Source organism: Panthera tigris, chromosome A3, assembly GCF_018350195.1.
Source record: "Panthera tigris isolate Pti1 chromosome A3, P.tigris_Pti1_mat1.1, whole genome shotgun sequence".
Taxonomy (NCBI): domain Eukaryota; kingdom Metazoa; phylum Chordata; class Mammalia; order Carnivora; family Felidae; genus Panthera; species Panthera tigris.
Window position 1 is genome coordinate 44,413,445 of NC_056662.1, and position 16,766 is coordinate 44,430,210.

The window sequence follows — 16,766 nt, forward strand, 5'->3', positions numbered from 1 at the left end:
TTTTTCTTGTTTTCTCTGACCACCTCTTTTATTTTTTTAAATTTTCTTTTTTTTTAATGTTTATTTATTTCTTTTGAGAGAGAGAGAGAGAGGAAGGGGAGGCAGAGAGAGACGGAGACAGAGTATCCCAAGCAGGCTCCGCACTGTCAGTGCAGAGCCAGACCTGGGGCTCGATCCCACGAACCGTGAGACCATGACCTGAGCAGAGATCAAGACTAGGATGCTTAACCAACTGAGCCACTCAGGTGCCCCTGACCACCTGTTTTAAATTGTAGCCTCCCCACCACCCTCTTTCTCTTTTTGAGTTAATTTTTCACCATGGCAGGTATCATCAACCTTGTTTGGTTTATTGTCTCTGTCTCCCCATTAGAATGTGAGTTCCATGAGAGCACAGCAGTTTGTGTGTTCAGTTTACTGCTCTAGCCCCACCGCCTACAATAGAACTTGGCACATAGTAGCTACTCAGTAGATAGTTTTGAGTGAATAATCTCCAAATCCATCTCTACAGTAAAAGAGGTTTTCCTGAGGGAGGACAGAGCCAAATGAGCTCCAAGTTTTAAAACAGATTGGGCCTGTAGGGCCATCCATGGGGTAATGTACACAAGATGAAGAAACTTTTCAAGAGGTTGAGTGAAACAGAGACAGGGGGAGAATATTTACTTGGGGAGCTTTGTATATAAAATTGAATCCTTTGGGGGCAGAAGGGACTGAAGAGGGAGCAATATGAAGCCAGGTGCGCCTTGGCCCACCTCTCCCTTTTGCCAACATATTCAACCTCTTAGGAATTTCTGACAGTTCTACCTTCAAAATAAATAAGAGTCCAAGTACTTCTCTATGTGTGCACTCTGTAACTCTGCTCTGTGTAACCTTTCTCTCAAGCCTAGAGTATGTCAATAGCTCCTAACTTGCAATTAACTTTGTGCACACAGCCGGCTCTCCATACAGCATCAAACTAAGTCTTCCAACAATATAGATCAGATCCTGTCACCGCCTGCTCAGACCCTCATGGGTGTCCACCTACCACCTCAGAGCCTTTGACCTTAATGCACCTCCTCCAGGTCCTTGCTGAAATCCCACCTTCCCAACCAGGCCTACTCTGACCACCCCACTATTCAATTCTACCCTCCACACCAGACACCAGCACTCCTTGGCCTCCTTATTTTACTTTTTCTTTTTTCCCCTATTGCTGACTTCTTCTAACATTCCAGGTAAGTGACTTACCGATGTTCACAATTTACCCTTTCTCCCACTCCTGCTTCCCAGAATGTCAGCTCCAACAGGGCAGGGAGATCTGTTTTGTTCCCCCAGGAACACTGAGCTAACATTATTAGCTCAGTGCCTGGTGCATATCAGGTGCTCAATCATTTATTGAATGGGTGACTTAGAACATTAAGAGAAGTGCAGCGGGTAATGATTTCCTGGGAGCTGAGCTGATTATGAAACAAATCTTTAGAAAGCAGGAATCGCAAGAACGAACACCAATGCTATTCTCCTCTTTGGCTACTTGTCTGAAGCAGACCTTGAATAAAAATAAGGACTTTGTTTCCTTTTCCTGCTTCTGTCCCAAACAGGTGCCTGAGGCTCCTTTTGCGACACCAGCTACTTCGGTAACTCTAACACTGTTAGCAATTTCCCCACAAAGGTGCTCTCCTTGGCAGGCAAGTGGAAAAGCACAGCCGCTCACCAGGGACGGGCCTGACTCGCAAGAAAAGACGACTGCAGATTTCTGGCAGGGCCGCTCCCAGCTCCCCGTCAGCCCTCTTCTCCATCCCTAGGCGTTACGAGGGTGGCTTACAGCTGAGCTAAACCACATCCCGCCTCCCCGCGGCTCTGGCTCCCTGGGGCCGGGGCGGGGCTGGGCAGCTCTGCACACTTAGGAACTGCTCCCGGTCGCCCGCTTCCCAGCGGGGATGCAACGAAACACCCGGGCCCCTGCAGCGCGTCCGTGCACAGGACAAAGGGCCGGAGCCCACGCGTGCCTCCCTGACAGGGGCTTCCCAGCACGCGCGGCTGATCCCGGGGTCTGCAGCCGGGTGGCGGGGCTGGCGGGGCTGGCTTGGGGGAGAGGTGTGCGTGCGGTTGAACTGCTCAGCAGTGAGCGCAAAGAAAGGAGACAGAGAAGAATATCCGAGAACAGAACTCCAGTCCTCCCCGGGGAGTGCAGAGGAGCAGGGCGGGGGCGCCGAGGCGCGTCGGGAGCTGATCCAGCCAAGTTTGCTCCGGGTTAGATCAACTTTCTCGGTCTCGGCTCGCCTGGTTGCAGCTAGGGTTCCAGGTCACCCGCAGGCTCCTAGACTGCAAGTCCCGAGGGGCGGAGGGTGCGCTGCACGAGAGGAGGGGGCGGACGGACCCGGGGTCGCGCAGGCGCCGTCCTCGCCCCCTCATCTCACCCCCGCCCCGTCCGTTCCTCGGGCGCCGGAGGGTGACTGGGGGAGGGGGATGGCTAGCGCCGGAGCCGTGGGAGGGCCGGAGGCAGACACAAAGCCTGCCCCTCCCCTCCGCTCCCTACTCCTCTTCCTCCTCCACCTCCCGCTCCGCCCCAGTGGGGAAACCCGCCCCGCGCTAGTCCGCGGGCCACCGCTCGCCCCCGCCTCCGAGACCTGCGGGGAGGGCCTGCGCGAGGTAAGGGGCGGTGGCCGCGGAGACCCCACCCCCGGTGTCCGCACCCAGCACCCGGGGAGGCTCCGGGGTGCCGGCGGGGGCTGTGCGGGGTTCGAGGCCCTGGGTGCTGCTGCTTGCACTGTCTTCCCCTCCGCAGGGGACCTGGGGGTAGAGAGAGAGAGCGAGTGTCCTCGAGGGGTTGTGGGAACGGGTGGGGGAGGAGGTGCTAGGGAGTGGGACGCCGGGACCCGGGTAGGGTGACCTTCCGGCGCCCTGAGGCGACTGCAGGTCCAGTCGGTGTCTTGGAGTATCCTTAGCCGACCTCTGCGGGGGTGGGGTGAGGGACAGCCGGAGGGTGCGGGCGCGGTGGCTCCAGGTGCCGTGTGTGTGAGTGCTCGCGTAAGGAGGGGGGGGGGGCACCTTTGTTGAGTTCTACCTTCCGGGCCGCCTACGGGGTGTCAAGTGCGCCTGGTGCCTGGGAGCGCGGGCGGGACTGGGGGTCGCACAGCCCGGGTGCCCAGCGCAGCTCCAGTCTATGCGCCCATTCCGTGCACCGGCAGACGCCCCCTTCCGAGGCTTCCTCCTCCGGGGGCACAAGACCCCGTGGGAGGGTCCGTGAGTCTGGCCCCGGGGCGCTGGGCTGTCGCGCTGATTGATGGCTGCGCTGCGGGAGGAGGAGGAGCCCGGGGTTCCTGCCGGGAAGGGACGGGGCCACTTTCCCACCCTCAGGCCTCTCCGCCCCCTTCTGGGCTCGGCCTCCACCCTTGGCCTGGGCTTCCACCCGCGCAGCGTCCGCCCACCCGGCACCGGGCGCCCGTGCATGGTCGGGGGACGGCAGCGTTTGCAGAATTCTGCTTTAAAGCCTGTGATTTGTTGCCAAGAAATACAGGGCAAGACCCGGCCCCCTGGGCCCTAAGAGGCGCCTTTCTTCTCGAAGATCTCGAATCCTTTGGGTTTTCCTAATTGAGCAGAGGAGGCTGCATACCGTAGAGCCGCACTTTGTTGCAGGCCTGAGGGTTTCGGGCACATTGGGGGTTCTTAGGAACGTGCTGTCATCAATAAGGAAACCTCAGAGCACTCTCCCACCGACAGGACTTTGTAAATAGTGAGCAAAAATAAACACTGGCAGTACTCCGTAATTATTTTAAGGCACTGTTTTAAAAAATAAAGTTTAATATAAAAAATCAACGATGAACAAAATACCAACATTTAACATAAAGACAGCTTTTGTTAGGCCCCTGCATTATTGTGCAATGGGAACAGTGGTTTCCAGTCACCCTCAGTTTGTCCGGTCCCCACCTGGAGGTTTATGAGGGTTGACAGTGGCCTGCAACAGATTAGGCAATGCTGGCTTTATATATAGTCTTTTTTTTTTTTTTTTTTTTTTTTTTTTTTTTTTTTTTTTTTTTACGGTGGAGCTTTTATTAACTTTTTACCCAGATCAAATATGGGGGGATATTTTGATAGGTGTATAGAGAAGTGTGCATTTTCCTTTTGGCCTCAGCTTCCAGTGTGTCTCTAGAGAACCCTTGCATTCCCTGTGCTGGGGTACTGGAGTAGTTCTATAGAGGGCGTCAGGGGTCAGGTGGGGCCTGGGACAGTGAGGGGTCCTTGCATCTGGGTCTAGAGAAGAAGGCTGGTGGTTGACAGGAGTTAAGAGGTTTACAGACTCTGCTCTCAGTAGTTGGAGACTGAGGACATGAGAGCAAAGCAACCAGGACCTCTTTTGTCTGGCCACTTTCTGCAGGTAGAGAAGGTTAGCTAGGTAGAGAAGGAGACCTAAAATGACCCACACCTGCTGCCCTTGCAGGGGTGGATGGGAGGAGCTTGACTCCCTCTGGGGCTCTGGGATGTGCTTGTTCACTAGAGCTTCCCAGCAGCCCTTCTGTCCTCACTTGAGGCCTTTCCTCCCCTTCACCAAAGTCAAGGGCTACTACCTACTCCAAAGAGGAGTTCGGTTCTCCAGAATCAACCTCTTTACTGGACTGAATCTACTTCCTCTGCATGGAGGAGACTGAGAAATCATTTCTATGTGCAGGGGCGTGCAGCCCTGGGAGGCCAGCCTTAATGGGACCCATTCTTCACATACTCCCCAGGCTATGTCATCTTGGTATTATGTCCCACTCCCCCCCCCCCCCCCCCCCCCCCCCCCGCAATGTATGTCCAGCCCTCCTAATGGTCTTTCACAGTTCTGGTGGTTTCAGCTGGGAAGGTTCCCCTGACATCCCTCCTCCTTTCCCTGATGAGACGTCAGGGCCACCACAGGTGTGGACTCCACTTGCCCACTGTCTGTGAACAAAATCAAAAGCCAGATCATAGCTCTTCCTGCCTCACCTCCAACACCAGGGACAGGACATTGAAAAGAATGAACAAAAGTATCCCTTGGTATATCCTTAGTAGATAGATGTATATCCTTAGCAGATAATCATTATTTTTATAGCACTTTGCAAAATGCTTTTACAGATAATACCTCAGTTGTTTTTCACCAAAGTACTGTTAATTCCACTTGGTAAGTGAGAAACAGAGGCCTGGAGAGGTCAAAACACCAAAGCTGGGACCAGAGCTCCAGGCTCAATACACATCTCCCTGAACCACAGCTGAGTTGCTAGAGGTGTCTGTGCTCAGAGGTACACCCTGGGCAGTGTCTGTCTGCAGCAGAATTTAACCAAGTTGTGTTTTAGGGTGCAACTTTACTAAAGAAAAAATTACTAAAGAGTTATAGTGGTAGAACACATTAGGACAAATGCCAATGTTAAACAGGGTTTCCTCTGCAGGACTTTTTAGTGCCTTTATTATTATAACGTGCGCTGGGTCTCTTTAGGGTGATGCCATAATATGGACTGTTTGCCAACTTCATTTGGCCACAGAACACTCTTTCTCATGAAGCATCTTTAGTATCCAGTGTTCTAAGGAGTCCGCTTTGGGGATTGTTTAGTTCACCCAAATGTTTTTTTAGTTCACCTCTGACATCTGGGCAGTTTCCAAGGACCATTAGTGCTTAGGACAGCAAAAAATCTAAATTCTGGACATTAAAAAGGCACAGTAATCCCCCATTGTAAATTGTTGGTTTGCAGCTGCTGTGGGCCAGACTAACAGGAGTCCATTCTCCAGGGCTTGGTCAGATTTGAGGGAACCAAAGGAGTCGAGTAAACAATGCAAACAGGCTCTAGGGAGCATGTCTTCAGGCAGATGTCAACCAGAGGCTTCCCTGAGCATGCCTCCCATGCGGCTGTGTATGTGGGATGGCAAGGTAGGGGTTCTTGGGCTGGCACACATCTTGTTTGATCACCTCCACTGAGTGAGAAGGTGCACCCCGGAGGTTTCAGTTGTCTCCCTGGGAGCTGGCAGTGTGGATTCTGTAGTGGGTCAAGGGCTACATTTCCTCCTGAAAAGGTAGCTACTGGATCTGGAACAAAGGGCTGCTGATGGCAGGGGCCACTTCACAGGCATCCATTGTTTGAAATCTGGTGTTTTTTTAAATAAGAGTTTGCCAGCATCCAACTATTCTGCGCTTTTTTCACAGATGGGTAACCCTGGCTGTTCAGCCTCTTTTGCATTTAAGACAGGAGATCAATGGGGGAAGCCAGGGTTTGAATTTCAGAGTTTGAGAGGACTCTGGCAGGCTAGTGGAGGAGCCTTGGGAAAGGTGATACTGACATCAGAGGGGGCGTGGCCACAAGCAGACAGTAACTTCTGCCTACTCGAATTTCTGGGTCTCCAGTGCTGAGGGAATTTATCTCCAGATTTTTTTCGGAGATTTTTCCAAAGCATGGAAAGGAAGTAGTCTCTGGGATTTGAATGCAATAGGACGGTATCACAGAAGTCAAGGAAACTAGTGTTTTGAGAAAAATGGACCTATCAGGTGTGTGCGTGCGTGTGTGTGTGTGTGTGTGTGTGTGTGTATTCACTCCTGCATTTGTGGCCAAGGAAGAAAGTGGGAGGGAAATAGTGTGATTTTTTTTAATTTTTAATATTTTGAACTTAAAAGTGTTGCAGAGGAAGAACTTCCTCTGCCCTTCAAGGTCCTTCTAAGGACTTGAATCGAATAAATGGGATTCTTGTGAGCCAGATTAACAGGAAAAAATCAAATTTAATGACATACGGGGAATCCACACAGACGTGGGATTCCAAGGACAGTCAGGCAACATAAGGATAAGGAGAGGGTTAGGGGTCTGAGGTTGCCCTATTATGCAGATAAGTTTCTTAGGTACAGAGACATCTCTGGTAGTAGCTCTCTTCCTGGTATGGACAGGCAGTTGAGGGAGAGGTAAAGAGCTTTTCCTCGAATCTGCTGGGTTTGATTGCTTTGAAGTCAAAATAATCTTCATGCCATGAAGATGGCATCTTGACCCATCTTAGGGTGGGCTGCCCTTGGCCCCTACAAAAGTTCTGGATGTTACCAAGATAGAAATTTTCAATAAGCAGCTGGAAACAAGGTGTCATTGGGGCACACTGGGGACTGAAAACAGGGAAGCTGTTTTACACAGGGAGAGACCACAGGCCAAGCAGGAAGGGGTCAAAGCAGAACCAGGAAGCCCACATCCAGGAGCAGAGATGGAGATTGTGAAGCCAGACACAGGGAAGGAAGAGGAAGAACCGATGAGCGGATAGTCCAGAGTTTTCAACCTGCTAGTTTGTGGCCAGCGTCTGTTCTGATTGGTCAGGGCCCAGGCTATCCCATGTCATTAAGTATTTTTAATATTCTTTTTTCAATGTTTATTTATTTTTGAGAGAGCACTAGCAGGGTGTGAGCAGAGGGAGAGGGAGACACAGAATCCGAAACAGGCTCCAGGCTCTGAGTTGTCAGGACAGAGCCCGACATGGGGCTCGATCCCATGAACCTCGAGATCATGACCTGAGCCGAAGTTGGATGCTTAACCGACTGAGCCACTCAGGGCCCCTGTATTTTACAATTTTTAATGAATTAACTATTTTAATTGAGTAGGATAACATAGTAAATGAAATAAACAAACACTTTGGTTTTCACATATATGATAGCATGTTCTAGGTCAGGAATACTAAATACAAAAATCAAAACACTTAACTAGTTTAAATAGGAAGCTAAATAAACTTTATTTGCTTTATAAGACATTTTTTTCTTTATTATGAAATCACCAGAGGTGTTTTTTATTTTTTTTCTCAAATAGCTAATGTCCAACTGCATTTAACTGCTTTGATTACAAAAATACTTCTTAAAAATGAATCAAGACAGGGGCACCTGAGTGGCTCAGTCGTTTAAGCTTCTGACTTCAACTCAGGTCATGATCTCATGGTCCGTGAGTTCAAGCCCCTTGTCAGGCTCTGTGCTGACAACTCAGAGCCGGGAGGGAGCCTGCTTCGGATTCTGTGTTTCCCTCTCTCTCTGTTCCTCCTCTGCTCATGCTCTGTCTCTCAAAAATAAATAAATATTTTAAAAAATGAATCAAGACAGATATTTCTCCTTTGTGGTAAGCAAAAGGCACCTTCACGGGTCGGGTTGCACAGGAACTTTTGAGTCCCCAGAAATGAGCCAAGATCCCACACTGGCAGGCAGGGCTGAAACCAGCAGCGGTGTCTTGGAAGGCACGGGGTTTGTCACTTGGACACATGGCGCCAGAGTGAGGTGGCATCCAAACAATACCCCTCATCTCACTATCCAGACTTTTCTTGTCTAAGTGCTGAGTGTTCATGACTTTTTTTTTTGTCCTACAAACACTTCAGTGTTTTGTAGAGTCAAATGCTTGTACTTTTCTTTTGGATTTCCTTAACGGTTCTTGTGCCTGGGAAGCCCTTCTGCATCCTCAAACAACTAACCATTTATGTTTCCTTCTAACTTTGATGGTGTCCATTTTACAGATTTAAAGAGAATCAGCTTAACTCTTAGTTTACCGAGCATCGTTTGGTGAATAGATCAACCTCTCCCCAGCTCTGTAATCTGTACTGTTTGGCAGAAAAGTCCTACTCTATCTGCCATGCTTTCATCTTTCTTTTTTTTTTTTTCCAAATTCTTTTGGTTATGCTATTAATTCTTCCAATCAAATTTCATTCTGTGGGGTTTGTCTGGAATTGCATTAAGCCGGGACACTGATACATTAAGACTTGATGAAAATTTTTGATCTTCCTCTAGTAAATTACAAATTGAATGCAACCCGCAGGCCTCGGTTATGCATATTCAGGCCACTCTGGTGTCTGGTTTCTGTGCTGCTGAGAGGTGTGGAATCCTGGCTGACTTCAGGGACTTCAGAGTTCCTTTGAGATCTGAGATCTGACTGGTGCAGATGCAGGTGTGTCTGTGTAATTGCTGGTCCTTTGGGCCCCCCAGCTTAGCAGGGGGTGCTTACAGATGCTGCTGAGGACAGGGCAGTGTGGTCAGTGCTTGATTCCGGAGACAGACTTGTGCTGAATTTGAACCCAAAAACTCCTAATTAAAGTGCTTTATTATTTTCCCATGCAGTTTTTCCCCCTGGCAGTTTAGGGATCTGAATGGGAACTAAGACAGAGGCCCTGTCTTTTTAAAGAAGATGTTTTCTTTTTTATTAGGACTTCTCTTTATTAATCAAACACACAGGTGGTGGGGGTGTATTTCAGAGGCTTCTCTGGATCAACACCCTGAAGGAAGGAGACTCCACCCCCAACAGTTTAGTGGCTTCTCAGAAAAGGAGCAGAAGGAGGGAGGGAGGAGGAGAGGGAGGGGCCAATGAGATGAGCAGACAGGAAGGCCCCCCCACCCAGGTTGATGAAGATATCCATGTAGGGTTCTTTTCTCAAAGCTTCTACCCCTTGGTAGGGTGAGGTCTGATGTATGAAGTGGCAGTCATATTCCACAGCAACCTGTCCCTCCCTTTTCCTGGCCATCTGTCCTTGGGGCCTCCTACCCATTCTCTCTGCATTCCTGTCCTGACACATACTTAACACATACTTGGCATTACACATAGTTTTCCCGTGGGCCTGTCTCATACCCCAATTATGCCTAATATTTTTAGCTAATGTCTTTCCCTAAACAGTGTACAGGGTGACCTTAGGCCATAATGTATTGTAAAGGATATAGATAGTCTACATTGTAATGTTGGCTTGAGCCAGCCCCTTCTCTTACACTGAATTTTCACAGGACTCTGGTACCTACTAGGGGTGGAGTCATATCAAAGAGCAGGGGTGAGGACAGGGCACAGTGACCTCTTTCTATTCAAGCGTGCCATTGGTTGCATATAGAAGGGGCACTTTATCTTGTCCCAGGCATCAGAAAAGGATTCACAGTGGAAGGGATTAGCTCTGAAAGGTAGATTATTTGGTGGACGACTAGTAATCATTGGGTTTCAGATAGAGGAATGTCAGGTGCAAAGAATGAGAATCAGTGTATGGGACCTGTGGAGGACAGTGTCATGTCCTAAAGATCAGACTGGAGAGATGGGGAGAGTCTGGGAGGGAAACCTATCATCCACTGCCCTAGCAGCACAGTCCTGTCACAAAGCCATGCTCAGGCTCTGTGGGGGATTGTGCCTTATTTCTGATTTAAGGAGAATCTCATCCTCCTTTGTCTACCAGGAAATAAGGGGAGGTCTTCACAGGAAAGTTCTGGAGACTGGCTAGGGCCCACCAGAGTGGCTAGAACAGAGGCCAGCCAACTGGAGTAGTTCTCCCCCTGCGTGGGTCAGCTTTTGGCCAAGGGCCACCCCCAGCACTTCTGCTGTCTCTGCGTGCAGGCACAGCAGGTCCTGTCAGCCTGAAGCCCTCCTCCCACAGAGACAGGTGCTGGCCTAGGCCAGGAAAATGGTAGAGGAGTCTGAGGGGAGATGGGCAGACCACTGGCAGCATCTGCCTGGGTCTGGGGAATGCTTGTTCTCAGCCTCACAGAAGCCGGCAGGGCAGATGGTCAGGAAGAATTAGCCCCCCTTCATTTCTCACTAACCCTCTGCCAGGGTTAGATCAAGAGTTCCTCACTAACCCTCTGCCAGGAGGGTTATGCCTTCATGCCTGTGAGCAGTCACCCTGGCCCCCCAAAGACCATCCCAGATGTTTCCCAACAGTGTTATTTCCCACAGTTTTACCGCAGACATTTATGCCTTCAGACCTTATTGGAAGCATTCATGGTAATCACAGGATGCTTGTAACTGTGTAAATGTCCTTCTTGGACATAGTTAACTCTTTGTTTCTATAATCGATCATTGGCTCTTGGTTCCTTGAAGACTGATGAGGTGTAGAATGGAGGACACCGAGAACCATGGGTCGAGGAGACGAGAACATCTGAAGGAGAATTTCTTAATCATGTCAGGTAATGGCAGTCTATACCCCTGACTGTCCAGGCCAGTCATTTGTCAAATTCTTCCTCTATAAATACATATAAGCATCTGAGAGCATATGCACCTCTTGCCTCCATCATTTCTGCCCCATAACCACCATCATCCCCTCCTCCTGTTTCTGGTGGGTGCAGCCCCCCCCCCCCAATGGAAGCACAAGACGGTGGGACATGTGATTTGTTTCAAACTAGCCAATCACAGGCAGCCTCATGGAGGGAGTAAGCTGTTACCAGGGGGTTGCAATCTAACATGTGGATCCCACCAGTGATGTCCCACCAGTAAGAACTCTATGCATCTGCTCTTCTGAGCATACAACACCTGGAATAATGGTTGAGACAGAGAAATCAGAATAACAGGCAGGACCATGTGGAATTTGATGAGATTTTAAGCATTGTGTTTCAAGATCTCAAGAGAGATACCTTGACAAAGTCTGATTTGGATGACTGATATGAGGTAGAAATCAATCTCTTTTGGTTTTTTCTTTTTTTTAAGTGTATTTATTTAGTTTGAGAGAGAGAGAGCTTGAGTGGAGAAGGTAGAGAGAGATGAACAGAGAAAATCCCAAGCAGGCTCCACACCCAGTGCAGAGCCCGACTGGGGCAAGATCGCACGACCATGAGATCTTGACCTAGAGCCAGTTGCTTAACTGACTGAGCCACCCAGGTGTCCCTCTTTTAGTTTCTCTAAGACATTTTTCATTTAGTGTAAGAATCAAGAAACCATTAAAATTGTAATTGCAAGAGGAAAAATATGATCAGCTATAAGAAGGAAAGAAAATGAATGGCACAAAAGTGTAACATTGTAGTGGCTCTTTTACCATGAATCCATTTAAACTTGTGGCTTTTAGTTCGTCTTTAGTATGGAGGGATTCTTTTTTTTTTTTAAGTTTTTTTTTCTTAACATTTGTTTATTATTGAGAGACAGAGAGACAGAGCATGAGCATGGGAGGGGCAGAGAGAGGAGGAGACACAGAATCTGAAGCAGGCTCCAGGCTCTGAGCTGTCCGCACAGAGCCCGACGCGGGACTCGAACTCACAAACTGCAAGATCATGACCTGAGCCGAAGTTGGACACTCAACCGACTGAGCCATACAGGTGCCCCAGTATGGAGGGATTCTTAACACATCCCATGAAAGACTATATAGTGAAGTTGTGAAAGGCTTTTAGGGAAAGCTATATTCAATTCTTCCAGAGAGGAAAGGGGTCTGGTGTAAGAACCAAGACTTCAGGAGTGCCTGAGTGGCTCAGTCGGTTGAGCATCTGACTCTTGGTTTTAGCTTAGGTTATGATCTCATGGCTGTGAGATCAAGCCCTGAATTAGGCTGTGTTCTGGGTGTGGAGCCTGCTTGGGATTCTGTCTCTCCCTTTCCCTCTGCCTCTCGAAAGAAAGAAAGAAAGAAAGAGAGAGAAAGAGAGAAAGAAAGAAAAGAAAACATAACCAAAACACATAAGACTTCATAGCTCTTAAGAATTATGATGCTTTTCTAAAATAAATATCATTCTAGAAATAGAAATAATAACTGATGAACATAGCAGAATAGTTGTTGAAGGTTGATTGAACTGAAAGTACCTTACAATGGGATGGTGAAGTATTATTTAATTCAACAAAACTGCCTTTGAGAGAAATTTCCTTTTGGTGAATGCTGGGAAAAGTGACCAAAATACGATACCATTTGACCTCAGATTTTTTACACACCATACCAAAGCCCAACACAGACACAAGGAGAGTGCTCTCTGACTCATAAAGCATTTTATGATAAGCCATTCAACAGAAAACCTCTGCAAATGAACATTGGTGAAGGAACACAATTTGCCTTGCCCTCAGTCTTGAGGAGGAATTAGGAAATCTTGTTTTTCTTGTAGAGTTGCTTTGGCTCAGCCACTACCATGCTCTACAATTCACCAACCATGCACCCTGCTCACTGTCCCTCTGCCTCATGTCTACATCTGCCTCCTTTCCAGTGGGGATTCCATGGTTTGGGAGTAGAACCCTTCCTTTGCATAACTGTCTTGACTGCCTCTCTCAAGTGACTCCCCTGACTAAACTCAACCCTGAGCCACACCTTCCCTAGTCTGTGCCTGCACCAGGCAGGTGGATGTGGATGTGGGTGCTCCATTTTTATTAACTCATCCATTCTCTTGCTCTGATCAGTCTTTGACAAACTTAAAAATAAAAAAAAAAATCACATCCATATATACAGGAATGAAATAAAGATTGGGGAACTAACACTGTGATGTTTTCCTTTTTCTCTGATCCTGTCCTGTTTCGTTTACTTAAAATGTGCCAAGGGCAACCTTCAAAATCAATTTTACAACCTATTAATAGGTTTTGAAAAAATATGTCTTGGATTATTTTTTTATTTGGATTCCTCCCTTCTCAAACCTCCCACACCCTCCTCACTCTCAGTTGATGATTTTACTTCTTATTTCACTGAGAAACTAGAATTAATCAGAACTTCCATCACTCCCAGCTTAAAACTGCCACCAGACCTGTACCTGTGCCCACATGCGCTACCCCACCTCTGCCACAAAGCATAAAACATTTGTGCTCCTCTAGGGGGTCCACCCCCTGCTTGTACAGTAGATTTCAACTTCTCTCACATTCTCAAGAACATTACTCCAGCAGTGTGGGGGATAAGCTTAGGAATCCCCCAGGCTTACACCAATGGGTTAACAAGGCATAAAGAAATGCAAAGTCATAAAATGCTTACATCCAAGTTTGGGTAAACCAGATTGGCACCCCAAGAATAAGGAGGCACAAAGGTGCCAGGAATAGGGAGGTGCAAAGGCACCCCAAAATAGAGAGGGCATACAGAACCCCCAGAATAGAGAGGGAGAGGCAAAGGCCTAAAGTAGGAACGGGCGCAAAGGTGCCCAATACATAGGTATATGAAATAAACAAGATTAGATATTCAGGGGGGAAGCACCCCCAATTTAGTACTACAGCAGAAAAGCTGTTTTCACAGAAGGATAGGGCCAGGCTAGGTAAACTGGTAAATTGGACTATGGACTGCCCAGAGTGGAGATGGTTAACAAAAGAAAAGTTGCCTTATTAACCCTGAGGTTATTCCCTCTCTCTGTCTTATCCCCTAGGCTAGCAAAGATAAACAGGCATGGCACCTCCTGTCTGCCATTGACAAGCATCTACCCATCTGCCTGGCACCAGGATTTTGTTTTATATTGACCTAAAGCCCAAACACTGTATATCTTCAAAATCCCCCTTTTCCTTCATGTCCCCAAGTTAATGTTCCTAGTTTCTTTGTCTCTTTGTACATGCCCATCACATTTGTAAGCCTTCTGATCTGAATAAATATGGGGCAAGGACCCTTACTCAGGGCTCTTGTCTTTTCCTGGACATTAACCATCTCTTGCTTTCAATCCCGAATCCTCTTTTTTGCTGGCCAAAAGAGAACTTTAGACTTAGAATCTATGACACAGCAATCACCCCCTCTCTGTCCTGGATCACCAAGTCTCCCCCTTCCCCTGTCTTGGGTGATTTCCATCCAGGCACAAGCATTCTGCCCATCTTTGGAGAACCTACCTTCATCCCACATCCACTACCAGCTCCTGCCTCCACAACTTGGCCCTACAATAGGGCCTTGCATTCTTTCCTACATTCACTCCGTCAAGACATTGCCCACTGAACTGATCTTGTCAAGGTCCCCCATGACCTCCATGTTGGCAGATCCAATGATCAATTTTTCTTCCCCATCTCCTTCAATTTTCCAGCAGCATTTGACACAGGTACCTGTCCTTCCTTCTTACAAATACTTGACTATGAAGACCACATCTTCTCTTGCTTCTCCTATTTCATTGGGGTCTCCTTCTTGGCCTCCTTTGCTAGCCTCTTCTCATTTCCTCGATCCCTAAACATCAGAGTGCCTGGCTCTGTCCCTAGGCCTCTTCTCTTCCCTACTGATACCTGTGCTAGGTGACCTCATCCAGTCCCACTGCTTTAAGTACATGCTGTGTGCAGAAGGTCTCCCCTGAATGGCAGTCTCTGCTGCATATCCAGTGGCCTTCTTGATATCTCTACTTGGTGGTCTCATAGCAATCACAAACTGAACATGTCTCAGACAGGTTCCTTGTCCTGCTCCCCATCGTGTCCCCATCAGGAAATGGCACTATTCTTCCAGGTTTTCATGCTCAGCACCTTGGACTGCCTCAACCCCCCGCCAACACCCCACATCCAGTCCATTGGCAGTGCTGTCAGTCCTGCCTTCAAAATAGATGCCTATCTGACCACCTCTCACCATCCCACTCCTGCCACCTCCAGGTCCCTGTCATCTCCCATCTGGAGTCTTGCAGTGTCCACCTAACTGATCTCTTGCTTTGTTCTTGCCTCCTGTCCATGTTTTGTTAGCAAGTTCACAGCCATCAGGACATTTCCTTTCCCTCCAATTTCCATCTCATTCAGAGTAAAATCCACAGTTTTCTTCACAACCTGCCAGTCCCCCTGAGCCAGGGGCTCTCCTTACCACACTCACCTGTCTGCCTCTCACCGGTCCAGCCACACCAGTATCCTTGCTTTAGTAAATAGGCCTAAACCCTCCTGTGCCTCCACACTGGCTCTTCCTTGGCTTAGAAAGCTCCTTCCACATACCCACATGACCCTCCCTTCCTTTCCTTCTGGTCTCCCCCGAAATGTCCTGAGAGAAGCTGGTCCTGACCACCCCCTATAAAATAGCAAACCTCAGTCCCACCCTCCTGACCCACTGCATCTACATTCCCTGCCTTATTTTTCATCAAGCTTTTATTTTTGCCTGATATAAATGAGGAAATTCAGATTTTGTCTGTTTTGTTCCATGTTGCCTCCCCAATACCTGGAGTAGCGCTGGCATATAAATACTTATTAATAAATATTTGTTGAATGCAACATTTAAGGAGAGAGATGCCTGAAGGCTGGGGCAGCGTGGCTAAAGAGGCCAAAATCTCCCTTTGGGCTAAAAATAAAAGTGTGCCTTGTTCTGAGGGAGCCTTCACAAGTGCCAGTGGGACACGTTTCATACTCAGGTACACCATGCAAGGCCCCAGGGTGCACGCCGAAGAATCAGGATGGAAATGGGCTATGAAAGTCCTTCCTCTTTATCCTTTTCTCCAAACCCCAGGAAAAATTCTTCAAGGGAGCTTTTTTTTTTTTTTTTTTAAGTACCTGTCGTATTCAAATTAAGTCTGAGACAAATTTGAAAATTTAAATGCAACCCACGTCTGACGGATGGCACTGGGGGACAGTAATGCTCTGAAGCTAGTAAAGAAGCTAGACTCCTGAGAGTCCCTTAACTTCTGAAGAGAAATTGCTCTTGCAAATTCTGGTGACAGATTTTTCAGCCCATGTGCATGGCTGGTGGAGCAAGGCAGGACCAGCTACATAATTTGTGGGCTCAGTGCAAATGAAAATGGGAGCCCCTTGTTTAAAAATTAATAATGGGGTGCCAGGGTGGCTCAGTCGGTTGAGCATCTGACTCTTGGTTTCAGCTCAAGTCATGATCTCTCTGTTCTGTTCATGAGATTGAGCCCTGCATCAGGCTCTGTGCTGGTGGTGTGGAGCCTGCTTGGGATTCTCTCTCCCTCTCCCTGTCTCTCTCTGCCCCTCCCCTGCTCACATGCCCTCTCTCTCTCTCTCTCTCTCTCTTTATCTCTCTCTCAAAAAAAATTATTAATAATTTCAAGGTGGTGTCAGCAGAGCATTAAACTAAGGGTGGAGCTCTTGTGAACGCAGGGCCCATGTGGCTACATGGGTCATGCACCTTAGAGCCAGCCCTGGAGCCATGCAGAGCTCATGTTGCATGAGTCATAAGCTTCCACTGACAGGGGGTCCAAGGTCCCTGTTAATAATCACATCAGCTGAGGGTTCCAAGTGCCCCCCATGTGGCAGCCCTGTGCTCAGTTCACA

At 48.2% G+C, this 16,766-nt stretch overlaps 1 protein-coding gene across 1 annotated transcript in view; it reads left to right on the forward strand.

Moving 5' to 3' along the window:
* Positions 1–2,551: 2,551 nt before the first annotated feature.
* The window catches only part of RIN2 (Ras and Rab interactor 2), a 222,022-nt gene continuing 207,807 nt past the window's right edge, over positions 2,552–16,766 (forward strand). The window contains exon 1 of the mRNA XM_042980975.1: positions 2,552–2,622. The gene's annotated coding sequence lies outside the window, so the exon portion shown is untranslated. The remainder of the gene's footprint in view (positions 2,623–16,766) is intronic.